This window comes from Rhinoderma darwinii, chromosome 10 (assembly GCF_050947455.1).
Source record: "Rhinoderma darwinii isolate aRhiDar2 chromosome 10, aRhiDar2.hap1, whole genome shotgun sequence".
NCBI lineage: Eukaryota > Metazoa > Chordata > Amphibia > Anura > Rhinodermatidae > Rhinoderma > Rhinoderma darwinii.
In genome coordinates this window covers 75116032-75129560 of record NC_134696.1, presented here as the reverse complement: position 1 = coordinate 75129560, position 13529 = coordinate 75116032, and the positions used below count along the sequence as shown (strand labels likewise).

At 45.2% G+C, this 13529-nt stretch overlaps 1 protein-coding gene across 2 annotated transcripts in view; it reads right to left on the bottom strand.

Moving 5' to 3' along the window:
* The window catches only part of NLRX1 (NLR family member X1), an 85486-nt gene extending 78171 nt beyond the window's left edge, over window positions 1-7315 (bottom strand). Inside the window, exon 1 of one of the 2 annotated variants that reach the window (XM_075840085.1) lies at window positions 7236-7315. The gene's annotated coding sequence lies outside the window, so the exon portion shown is untranslated. The remainder of the gene's footprint in view (window positions 1-7235) is intronic. The other variant, XM_075840086.1, reaches the window with a different exon arrangement.
* Between the last annotated feature and the right edge of the window lie 6214 nt (window positions 7316-13529).

Genomic DNA, 13529 nt, shown 5'->3' with positions numbered 1-13529 from the left:
GCTATTACTCTAAGCTCTTCTCTTCTCTTCCGCAGAACGCAACTACTCAATTGGGTATCGGGAGCTGGCCATCAAATTGGCTCTGGAGGAGTGGAGACATCTATTAGAGGGCGCAGTTCATCCCATCTTAATATTTACGGACCACAAGAACCTCACTTATCTCCAGACGGCCTAACGACTGACTCACCGTCAGGCCAGGAGGTCGCTGTTCTTTGCCCGGTTCCAGTTTGAGCTCCACTACCATCCGGCTGACAAGAATGTGAGGACCGATGCCTAGTCCAGGTCATTCGAGACAGAGGACTCTATGGAGTCTCTAGAGTATCATTAACCCATCCTGCATCATCTCTGTCAACCCTCTACAAGTTAGAGACATTGGCCCGGTTTGCCCAAGTATACACCCCCGAGAAGTGTATTTCTGTTGATGAGTCCCTGGTACATTTTAAAGGGAGGCTTCAATTCCTCTAGAACCTGCCGAGTAAGAGGGCAAGGTATGGCGTGAATATATAAGCTGTGCGAGAGTGCATCAGGGTATACCTACAAATTTAGGATATATGAAGGGAAGGACACCAGTATTCAACCCTCAGAATGCCCCCCATACTGGGAGTTAACGCCAAAAGTGTGTGGGATTTGGTGCACCCACTGCTGGACCAGGGTTACCTCCTCTACCTGGATAATTTTTATACCAGCGTCCCACTCTTCAACTGCCTCGCTTCCAAAAGAGGTGTAGAGTCTGCTATAAGAAGGGGATAAGGAAGGACAAAACACATCAATGTGACACGTGTTCAGAAAAACCAGGGCTCTGTATAAAAGATTGTTTCAAAATTTACCATACATCCCATGATTTTTAATTTACCCTGAAGCACAGCTTATCCCCCTCATATTTCCCTTCTGAGCCCTAACGTGAGCTCAGGCAGCAGATAACAGCCACATGTAGGGTATTGCCGTACCCAGGAGAACCTACATTAAAACTTATGGGGTGTTTATCTCCGGTGGCACATGCTAGGCACAATATATTGGATACTGAAATGGCATGCATATATAGAAAATTGCAAATCTCACACTGCACCATCTGCTGCGCATTACCTTTTAGACAATACCTGTGGGGTCAAAATTCAGACTACACCTCTAGATGAAAGCCTTAAGGGGTGTAGTTTCCAAATTGGGGTCACTTCTGCTGGGTTTCCATTGCTTTGATACCTCTGGGGCTCTGAAAATGCGACATGGCAACCGAAAACCAATCCAGCAAAATCTGGACTCCAAAGAATACATAGCACTCCTTTCCTTCTGAGCCCTCCCATGGGCCCAAACTGTAGTTTATCACCACAAATGGAGTATTGCTGCAATCAGGACAAATTGGGAAACAAAATGGGGTATTTTATTTCTTGTGAAAATAAGGTTTTTTTTTTAATTCACAGCCCAATTCAAATAAGTTCTATGAAAAAACTGTGGGGTCTAAATGGTCACAACACCCATAAATGAATTCCTTGAGGGATTTAGTTTAAAAAATGGGGTAAGTATTGGGGGATTTCTACTATTTTGGCACCACAAGACCTCTTCAAACTTAGTATGGTATCTAAAATATATTCTAATAAAAAAAACATAGCCCAAAATGCACTAGGTGCTTCTTTGATCTGGGGCTTGTGTTTTAGTCCACTAGCACACTAGAGCCACATGTGGGACATTTCTAAATACTGCAAAATCTGGCCAATACATATTTAGTAGTGTTTCTCTGGTAAAACCTTCTGTGTTACAGATTTTTTTTTTTAGTAAAATTGAATTTTTGCAAGAAAAATTTATTTTGCAAACTTCACCTCCACCTTACTTTAAGGGTATGTTCACACGCAGTGACCGAAAGCATCTGAAAATACGGATCTTTTTTCAGGCGAAAACGGCTCCTGATTTTCAGACGTTTTTGTAGCAACTCCCGTTTTTCACGGCGTATTTTACGACCGTTATTGGAGCTGTTTTTCAATTCAGTCAATGAAAAACGCCTCCAAAAATGTCCCAAGAAGTGACATGCACTTCTTTTTCGCGGGCGTCTACGCGCCGTATTTTGACAGCGACCCGTAAAATTATGGCTCGTGGGAACAGAACACCATATAACCCATTGAAAGCAATACGCAGATGTTTGTAGGTGTATTAGGGGCATTTTTCATGCGTAATTAGAGGCGTACAACACCCGAATTACGTCTGAAAACACTGCGTGTGAACATACCCTAATTCCTGTGAAACCCCTAAAGTATTAAGAAACTTTCTATATACTGTTTTGAATAATTTGAAGGGTCTAGTTTTTAAAATGGGGTGTTTTATGGGGGTTTATAATACATAGGCCCCTCAAAGCCACTTCATAACTGAACTGGTAGCTAAAAAATAAAAAAAGACTTGAAATTTTCTTGAAAATGAGAAATCGACGTTTATGTTCTAAGCCTTATAACGTCCTAGAAAAATAAAGTTCAAAAAATGATGCCAATCTAAAGTAGACATATGGGAAATGTTAATTGGTAACTATTTTGTGTGGTATAACCGTCTTCCTTACAAGCAGATACATTTAAATTAAAAAATATGCAAATTTTTCAAAATTTTCACAAAATTTAGCTATTTTTCACAAATAAATACTCAATGGATCGACCAAATTTTACCGCTAACATAAAGCCCAATGTGTCACGAGAAAACAATCTCAGAATTGCTTGGATAGGTCAAAGCATTCCGAAGTTATTACCACATAAAAGTGAAAAAATGTCAGATTTGAAAAACGGGCTGTGAGCCTCAAGGCCCAAACTAGGCTGCGTCCTTAAGGGGTTAAAAGGTGTAGTTTCTAAAATGGGGTAATTTTTGTTCTTGGTACGTCAGGGGTTTTGCGAACGCGACATGGCATCCACAAACTAATCCAGCAAAATCTACGCTCCAAAATTCAAATACCACTCCTTTTCTTCTGAACCCTCCCACATGTCCTAACAGCAGTTTATAACCACATATGTGGTATTACCATACCTGGGAGACATTGCTTTACAAATGTTGGGGTGATTTTTCTTCTTTATTACTTGTCAAAATGAAAAATGCTGATCTAAAACTATATCTCATTGGAAAAAATAAAATTTTTCATTTTCACGGCTTAATTATTTTAGCAATAAAAGTTTGGGGTCAAAATTCCACTAGATGATTGCTCAAGGGGTGGAGTTTTCCCAAATGGAGTCACTTCTGGGGTGTTTCCACTGTACTAGTACTACGGGGGCTCAGCAAACACAACATGCCGCCCAGAATCTATTCCAAAAGTCAAATGGCGCTTCTTCCCTTCTGTGCCCTACCGTGTGTCCAAACAGCATATATGGTATTGCCGTACTCAGGAGAAATTGCTTTTTCTCCTTTAGTTCATGTGGAAATGTAAAAAAATAAATTTCATTTAGATTTTCATTTTCATTGCCTACTTCCAATAGTTTCTGCAAAAAACCTGTGGGGTCAAAATGCTCACTATACTCCTAATTTTCTTGAGGTGTGTAGTTTCCCAAATGGGGTCACTTGCACTTTTTTGGCCCATCAGGGGATTTGCAAATACGAAACTATTCCTATTAAATATGAAAGCCAAATGGCGCTCCTTCCCTTCGGAGCCTTGTCGTGTGTCCAAACAGCCATTTATGACCACATATGGGGTATTGCTGCACTTGGGAGAAAACGTTCAAAATATGCCTTGAAAAAGTCTAGTGAAACGTTGACAAATAGCTTCCCATTGAAGTCAATGGGAAAACCGGCATTTAGCTCAGATGGGGCGTTTGCCCTTGAAAACAGCTTCAGAATTTTCAGCCATTTTTAATTGTGCATGTGAACATAACCAGTGCTTCAGTCCATTAGCACACTAGGACCACGTGTGGGATATTTCTAAAATCTGCAGAATCTGGGTAATACATTTTTAGTTGTATTCCTTTGGTAAAAACGTCTGCTTTACAGAAAAAAAATGGATTAAAAAAGAATTTCTGCGAGAAAAAAAAAATTACATTTGTAAATTTACCTCTATTTTCTTTCATTCCTGTGAAACACCTAAAGGGTTAAGAAACTTTCTAAATGCCGTTTTGAATACTTCGAGGGGTGCAGTTTTTAAAATGTGGTGATTCACAGTTCTTTTTTCCGCTACATTTTGGTGTTTTTATCACAATTAAATACTGAACGTATCGGCCAAACTTTACCACCAACATAAAGTCCAATGGGTCATAAGAAAAACTCAGAATCGCTTGAATAGGTGAAAGCATTCCAAAGCTATTAACACATAAATTAACAAGTCACATTAGAAAAATGAGGCTCTGTCAGGAAGGTCAAAACTGGCCGCAGCGGGAAGGGGTCAACCTTGGGACAACCCCTTTATGGCTATGTTCAAACAGTGCTGATTTAAAGGGGTTGTCTCACCACAACAACTTATCACCTATCCATAGGATAAGTGATAAGCATTTGATCGATGGAAGTCCCACCTCTGAGACACCCAGCGATGCAGAAAACGGGGGTACTGAATCCCAATATGAATGGAGCGGCAGGTCACGCATGCGCCCTGCCGCTCCATTCATTCTTTATGGAACTGCTGGAGATAGGTGATAAGTTGTTGTAGTGGGACAACCCCTTTCAAGAAGATTTTGCATGTATTTTTTAAGACAAAACCAGGAACGGAAGGAAAGGCTTACCGCTCATGCACACGACCGTTGTGCCACTCGGGCCATTTCTAACAGCATCCGAGTGGCACCCGATAGTCTTCACGGACGCGTTCACTTTAGCGGGTGAATCGGGTCCGTGGAAACTAACCCGATTGTTCGATCCAAGAAAAGATAGGACATGTTATAGCTTTCCTCAGATCACTTGACGAGACTCGGACGGCGCACATGGTCGTGTGCATTAGGCATTATAGGTCTGCTCTCCTGGATCGAATTATGGTTTTGGCTTAAAAAAAAAATGCATGCAACATCTGCAACAAATCTGAAAAAGGCCTTAGGCCTCATGCCCACTTCAGTTTTTTTCATCAGGGTGCTATCCGTTGTTTTAACAGATAGCACCCTGACACATTCATTTCAATGGGGCCATGCACACTTCCGTTGTTTTAACGGAACTGTGCAGCCGTTCCGTCAAAAATAGGACAGGTCCTACTCCTGCTCGTTTTTGATGGAACCGTCTCTGCCTTTTCATTGATTTGGTCTATGAAACAACGGACTGCACACGGAAGCCATCTGTGTGCTGTACGTGTTTCACGGAACCATCATTAGCAGCCGTACAACGGCCGACGGAAGTGTGCATGCAGCCTTTGGGTGCATTTTTTTTTTTTTTGCGTTTTGTGGGAAAATGTCAGTATTTTTGTAAAAACCGCAGCAGTATTGCAAGCAGTTCCGAAGAATCGCAGCAAAACACAACAAAAATAAACCCAAACTAACGAGCATCAGTTATGCTACTTTTTGAACTATTTTGCTGTTTTTTAGCATGTTTTACAGATGGGAGATTATCCCTCTTCTAATGGCTATATGAGGTTCCTAAGCACACACGTAACTGGGCTCACAACACGGACCCTCAAGTCGTCACAGGTCTGATATTTTAGTCTCACATTTGAAGTACATCATCGTAAAAACTGACAACTGTAAAAATACCGCAGACTCCTTAGATTCCACTTCTACACAAAGATAACCAGTTAGACTACTCCAATACAGATTTGCAATTGTAACTTTAGATAGACGTGGACTTATGAAGTAACTTTTTGGGGCTGCATCCTTGTGCATTATTTCTTGTGCTTAAAGAGGCTCTGTCACCAGATTTTGCAGCCCCTATCTGCTATTGCAGCAGATCGGCGCTGCAATGTAGATTACAGTAACGTTTTTATTTTTAAAAAACGAGCATTTTTGGCCAAGTTATGACCATTTTTGTAGTTATGCAAATGAGGCTTGTGAAAGTCCAAGTGGGTGTGTTTAAAAGTAAAAGTCCAAGTGGGCGTGTATTATGTGCGTACATCGGGGTGTTTTTAATACTTTCACTAGCTGGGCGCTCTGAAGAGAAGTAACATCCTCTTCTCTTCAGAACGCCCAGCTTCTGACAGTGCAGATCTGTGACGTCACTCACAGGTCCTGCATCGTGACGGCCACATCGGCACCAGAGGCTACAGTTGATTCTGCAGCAGCATCAGCGTTTGCAGGTAAGATCGACTTACCTGCAAACGCCGATGCTGCTGCAGAATCACCTGTAGCCTCTGGTGCCGATGTGTCCCCGCTCGTCTGACACGATGCAGGACCTGTGAGTGACGTCACAGATCTGCACTGCCAGAAGCTGGGCGTTCTGAAGAGAAGAGGATGTTACTTCTCTTCAGAGCGCCCAGCTAGTGAAAGTATTAAAAACGCCCCGATGTACGCACATAATACACGCCCACTTGGACTTTTACTTTTAAACACACCCACTTGGACTTTTGCAAGCCTCATTTGCATAACTACAAAAATGGTCATAACTTGGCCAAAAATGCTCGTTTTTTAAAAATAAAAGCGTTACTGTAATCTACATTGCAGCGCCGATCTGCTGCAATAGCAGATAGGGGTTGCAAAATCTGGTGACAGAGCCTCTTTAAGGCCCCATGCACACGACCATAAAAACACACGGAATTACAGGCCCATAGTCTTCTATTAGCCAAGGGTACCTTCCCGTTTGCAATCGGGAAGGTGCCCGGGCAGTTGAAAAATATAGAACATGTCCTATTTCAGGCCATAATTACGGCACGGGCAGGCCCATAGAAGCAAATGGGGCTCCCGTAATTACGGGAGCGTTGCTAGGCGACGTCAGGGGATTTCAATTTTTGAATAAAGAGAAGCAGAGAAAATGGCATCTGAGCGATCATGTGATCCTTTGTGACATAATTTCCAGCCCTTTTTTTTACGGTCCGTAAATACAGGTGGAATACGAATGACAACGGACCCGTATTTATGGGCAGTATTTACGAGAGGGAAAAAATACTGTCGTGTGCATGGGGCCTAACAACAAAGTCCACTCTGCTACATCTGATAAACTAGCTCTGTTGTATCCCCGCCAGTATGATAACTAGTGCGCAGCAAATACATAACCAGAGAGAAGGGAAGACATCAGGTGCTGTTCAGAGGGGATTTTGCCAGTTGTAATAAAAAGAAAAGTTCTTTTCTCTGTTTACATAAACTGAAAACTTAGGGTATGCCTGTGAAGGGTTAAGTAACTTCCTGGATGGAAACATTGATCATGTCCCAGCAGATAGACATTACCAGTGCAGCCCTGCTCCAGCCCTGTTATCAGCGTCCTCGTCTCCTGCTGCTCCTGTGTCTGCCCCGCCACTTAGCTACAGGCTCTAACCACTTCCTGAAAGCGCGAGGTAAATCTGCTGGTTAGAGGCCAGTGTGGAGAGCAGAGGTGACGCGGTAGAGCAAAAAAAAACAAAAACAGGCCGGTAGGGCTCGCTAAACAGATTATAAACTGGGAAAACTGATACATATGAAGGGGCAGATTTATCAAAGAGCCCTAATACTAATACTAATACTAATTATCTTTATTTATATAGTGCCAACACGCAGCACTTTACATTTTAACTAGTTCTGGACCGGGCCTTCAGGACCAGACACCGTTTAGCCCTTTTTAGCACGTGTTAGTTAAATGGCTATGACTTTATTTGTTGGGCTAACTACGTGATTTTTTTATTTTTTTCCGTAGACAATGCAGGTTTCTTTTTTTATATTTTTTATACACATCCTTTTTGCTATTTTAGAATTTTTATTCATAAAGTTTGAAAATAATAGTAAAAAAATAAGCTTTTTTACGTTTCAGCTATTTTTTTTTTTTGGTAATAACATAGTTTTACCCTAAAATAGACCTTTTATTTGTGATCGTCATTGTCTACCGTAAATTTTAATATATTACATGTCTATATTAGGGTAATTGGGTCAGCGCTAGCGTTACAACAATGATTGGCGGGGAGGGGAACGTTTTTTTTTAGCGTGGGTATTTTATGTGTATTTATTATAAAAAAAATTGCACTTTACTTTACTATTTTTTTATTACTATAGTCTGTCCCTCAAAGGTTAAAAAAGACCTTTGGGGAACTCTATATATATATATTTTTCTTTCTTTTACACCATGCAGTTACAGTGGAAATCAGCCCTCTCATAGTGACGATTGTCACTAAGGGTATGTTCACACGGCAGCCTCCGTTACGGATGAAATTTCAGGAGAAAACAGCTCCGGAATTTCAGTCGTAGTGGCATGTGCAGGCGCTTTTCGCTGCGTCCATTACGGACGTAATTGGAGCTGTTTTTCCATGGTGTCAATGGAAAACGGCTCCAATTATGTCTCAAGAAGTGACAGGCACTTCTTTGACGTGGGCATCTTTTTTATGCGCCGTCTTTTGACAGCGGCGCGTAAAAAAAATGACCATCGGCACAGAACATCGTAAAGCCCATTCAAATGAATGGGCAGATGTTTGCTGACGCTTTGGAGCCATATTTTCGGACGTAATTCGAGGTTAAAACGCCCGAACTACGTCCGTAAATAGGGTGTGTGAACCCAGCCTTATAGGGCTGTGTTGGGTCTAGTAAGACCCAGCAGCAGTCTGTCACTAACGGCACCCGGCGATCATGTGACCAGTCACATGAACACCGGGAGGAATAGAGACAGCGGCCGCTGCCTCTATTCCTATACATAGCGTTCATTGAGCGCTGTGTACAAGTCATCGAAAGCAGCTTCTATCCTCTCCTCAGGTTCCCCGGCAGTCACTGGCAGCCGGAGACCCGACATTCAGCAGCCCGATCGCTCGGGCAGCAAGTTAAAACCCGAGCTGTAAAAAGTCTATGGCTCGGGTTTTAAGGACCCTGACCGCTGGCCACAAAAACACAGCCAGCGGTCGGGAACCAGTTAAAGCGAACATGAACAGACAATATCAGACATTACATAGTGACAAAGATAATTTACAGTCAAACAAGAGGAGTGAGGACCCTGCTCGCAAGAGTTTACAATCTATGAGGAAATAAGCATACCTCCCAACTTTTGAATTCGGAAAAGAGGGACATTTTAAGCCACGCCCCCTAGCCACGCCCAATATCCCGCATAAACACATAAAATCACAGCCAGATCCTTCTGCAAATAACACGCACACATTCTCAGTGCGGATCTCTAGACTGTCTGGATATCACAGATATTATGGATCAGGTTATATCGTCTTTGTGTTACTTTTCCTATCTTGGGTATAACATTTGCTCATCACGGCAGTAGCTGCAGGACAAACCAAAAGGCTGAGAACAATGAAAGTCAAGAGGGAGACCCTGTGGTGGATGACTTTTCAATTGACAGGTAGCAGAGTTACATGATGGGGATTTTTTTTTTCCAGTTGTGTAACTCTGCTAGCGCTCAATGGAAAAATCATCCACCAGAGCTCCCCTGTAGATAGCTCCAGATACAGCCCCCTGTACATCGCGCCAGATACAGCCCCTCTGTAGATCGCTCCACACACAGCCCCTTGTAGATCGCTCCACACACAGCCCCCCAGTAGATAGCGCCAGACACAGCCCCCCCTGTAGATAGCTCCACACACAGCCCCACTGTAAATAGCTCCACACACATCCCCCTGTAGATAGCTCCACACACATCCCCCTGTAGATAGCTCCACACAGGCCCCCTGTAGATAGCTCCACACACAGCCCCCCTGTAGATAGCTCCACACACATCCCCCTGTAGATAGTGCCAGAAACAGCCCCCCTGTAGATAGCTCCACACACAGCCCCCTGTAGATAGCGTCAGACACAGCCCCCTGTAGATAGCTCCACACACAAGCCCCCCTATAGATAGCTCCACACACAGTCCCCTGTAGGTGCCACATTGCCGCCAGAGCGGAGAGCAATAGAGGTAGGCTTTATTCACATGACAGGGTCCGAGTGTCAGCCGATAAAAACGGCCGTTTCTCCCGGCCGTTTTGCATCCGTTACGATTCTGTTCCAGGCCATGTTGCCATTTTTAACGGCCGATTTTGACCCATTTTGCATCCGGTTTTTTTCCCGGATGCAATCGGATGAATTTCATTTAAATTTGTTGCCACACACAGCCCTCTGTAGATAATGCCACAGCGCCCCCTTTAGATAATGCCACCCAGCCCCCTGTAGGTAATTCCACCCAGTCCCCTGTAGGTAATGCCACCCAGCCCCCTGTAGGTAATGCCACCCAGCCCCCTGTAGGTAATGCCACCCAGTCCCCTGCAGGTAATGCCACACAGACCCCTGTAGGTAATGCCACACAGACCCCTGTAGGTAATGCCACACAGACCCCTGTAGGTTGCACCGACACCCCCCCCCCCCCCCCGTCCAGGAGAAGTCACTGACCTCAATGTCCATATATGGACAGTGTAGTCACTGACTTCTCCTGGAGAGGAATCCCCGGCCACAGGGTCGGGGATTCCGCTTCAGATGTGAGTGACGTCACTGTATCCATATATGGACAGTGTGTTCACTCACTTCTTCTGTAGCGGAATCCCCGCTTCAGAAGTGAGAGACGTCGCTGTGTCCATATATGGACAGTCTAGTCACTCACTTCTCCTGTAGTGGAATCCCCAATCCCCGGCCGGGTATTGGGGATTCCGACTCCTACAGGGAGCAAAAAAGGACCCTCCTCCTACTCACATGCACAATGTACTGTAAGGAGAAGGAGGAGAAAGACCGCGAGCGACGGAAGACACGGCCGTCACTTGGGACACATTCCGGTGATGCCCGTGTTTTACCCGGCCCCATATACTTCTATGGGAGCCGGGGGGCCGGGTAAATGGCCGAAAATAGGGCATGTCCCATTTTTTGACGGCCACGTTTCCCGGGCCATCAAAAAATCGGTCGTGTGAATAGTCTCATTAGGGGTCTATCGTTCCTACTGCAGCCGTGTGACAGCCATTTTATGAACGGCCGTCACTCGGCTGGGAAACCCTCTCCGCTCTGCTTTGACGTCACTCACCGTCAGAAGAAGGCAGGAGTCTTGCAGCGGCGTTCTCACTGGTGCAGATGCCGGCCCGGGAGTGAACCAGTCCAGTCACCTGACCGGTGAGATCAGATGACAGGTCAGGTGACAGGTCAGGTGACTGGACTGGTCCACTCACGGGACGCCATCGATCCCAGTGAGAATACCGCCGCAAGACTCCTGCCTTCTTCTGATCGCTCCTGCAGTCAGCAGCAATCAGCTGTTCTGATGTAGCGTCCAGCGGGACATTTACACACCGGCCGGGACAGCGAGACAGCGGTGAGAAACCGGGACTGTCCCGCGGGATCCGGGACAGTTGGGAGATATGAATAAGGGAGACACAAAGTGCAGCAGTGTTTGTTCTGTACAATGGTCCAGCAATTTTTTATACACATGGGGTGATACACATAAAGCTGCATGAGCCGGTCACCAGCCTGTATCCGTGTATGACGGACATGAAGTGAAGGAGTGTTGGGCAATTTAATTCTGATGACTAATCTAAAAGAGGGGCCATGGAAAGGAGTCAGATTAGGGAATGTTATAGGCCTGTCTAAGGGTATGTGCACACACACTAATTACGTCCGTAATTGACGGACGTATTTCAGTCGCAAGTACCGGACCGAACACAGTGCAGGGAGCCGGGCTCCTAGCTTCATACTTATGTACGATGCTAGGAGTCCCTGCCTCGCTGCAGGACAACTGTCCCGTACTGTAATCATGTTTTCAGTACGGGACAGTTGTCCTGCAGCGAGGCAGGGACTCCTAGCATCGTACATAAGTATGATGCTAGGAGCCCGGCTCCCTGCACTGTGTTCGGTCCGGTACTTGCGGCCGAAATACGTCCGTCAATTACGGACGTAATTAGTGTGTGTGCACATACCCTAAAACTAAGTGTTTTCAGGGCACGTTTAAAACTGTGGGTATTGGGAATTAATCTGATTGTCTGGGGTAACACATTCCAGAGGACTGGTTCAGCACGTGAAAAATCTTGGAGACGGGAGTGGGAGGTTTGGATTATGTAGGATTTTAATCTAAGGTCATTGGCAGAACGTAGAGCACGAGTAGGCTGGTAGACAGAGAGGAGGGAGGAGATGTAAGGAGGTGCAGCACTGTGGAGAGCTTTGTGGGTAAGAGCATGGCCGGCCTTAGGTACGTGCGACCAGTGCGGTCGCACAGAGTGCAGCCCGCCGCACTATAAGGGGGGGGCGCCACCTGGAGTGTATGCCCCACACTATGGCCACTACTCGGGGCACCAGCGGGTTAGGTGCCACTCACTTACTGCACCGACCTCATACTGGATGCCCCGCTCCCTGGCCACCGATCATCCGCTCACCCTGTCCTGCGTCCTGAATGACAAGACAGGCGTGATGACATCATTCAGGACGCAAAACAGGGAGGAGACACTGCGCTTCCTGTGCGTTTCCAGGGCTGGTGGTAACACAGAGGGAATGTTTTCTCTACGGCGGCTCCAGCTCCAGCAGGCAGTGTTTGCCAGAAGCCCAGCAGGTAAGTCACTGACTGGACTTTGTTTGAATGTGGGAACTGATGGGGTTCTAAAAAGGGTAATAATGGAAAATGGACAGAGGATTCAGTGCCACCTTTTGCCCATTTGTCACTTATTGCTCCTTTAGTGTCCTATTCAGTGCCCCTTGATGCCCATTTGCCATTTAGTTGCCCCATTATTGTTCTTCTCTGACAAAAGATGCTAAATGCAACAGGGGCAGTAAATGGCAAATGGGCATCAAGGGGCCACCAAACAGAAGGACCCTAAAGGGGCAATAAGTAGCAAATGTGCACCACGGTGGCACTGAAAGGCACTAAAGTGTTAATAAATGTCAAATGGGCACAGAATTCAGTGCCTTCATAGTGCACATTTACCATTTGTTGTTCTTTTAAACCCTGTTCAAATTATGTGAAAAGCTATGCACACCTTTGAAATTTTTTTTTTTTTTTTTTTTAATAAAAATCAGTGTGTTTGGTGCAACTTTGTAATTACATTTAAGGCTTCATTCACATCTGCGTCAGGGGTCCGTTCAGGCCTTCCATCTGAGCTTTCCGTCAGAACGGAGCCCTGACTGAAACAAATGAAATCCATAGGTTTCCATTTGCATCACCATTGATTTCAATGGTGATGGATCCGGTGCAAATGGTTTGCGTTTGTCTCCGTTGAGCAAGGGTTCCGTCGTTTTGACGGAATCAAAAGTGCAGTCAGCTACAGTATTGATTCAGTCAGGGTTCCGTTCTGACGGAAAGTTCAAATGGAACGCCTGAACGGAGCCCTGACGCACATGTGAACGGGGCCTTATTAAACTATTTTTACTTTTGAGATACAGCGGTTTTGTATTCTGTATACAGAGCAGCCGTATCTAGCGTTGAGACCTGAGTCATACCTCCCAACCATCCCGGATCCGGCGGGACAGTCCCAGGCGGTATGCAAAATTTCCCGCTGGCCGCTGCATCAAAACAGCTGATCGCCGCTGACTGCAGCAGCGATCAGAAGAAGGCAGGAGTCTTGCTGCAGTGTTCTCACTGGGATTGATGCCGGAACTGGAGTGGACCAGTCCAGTCACCTGACC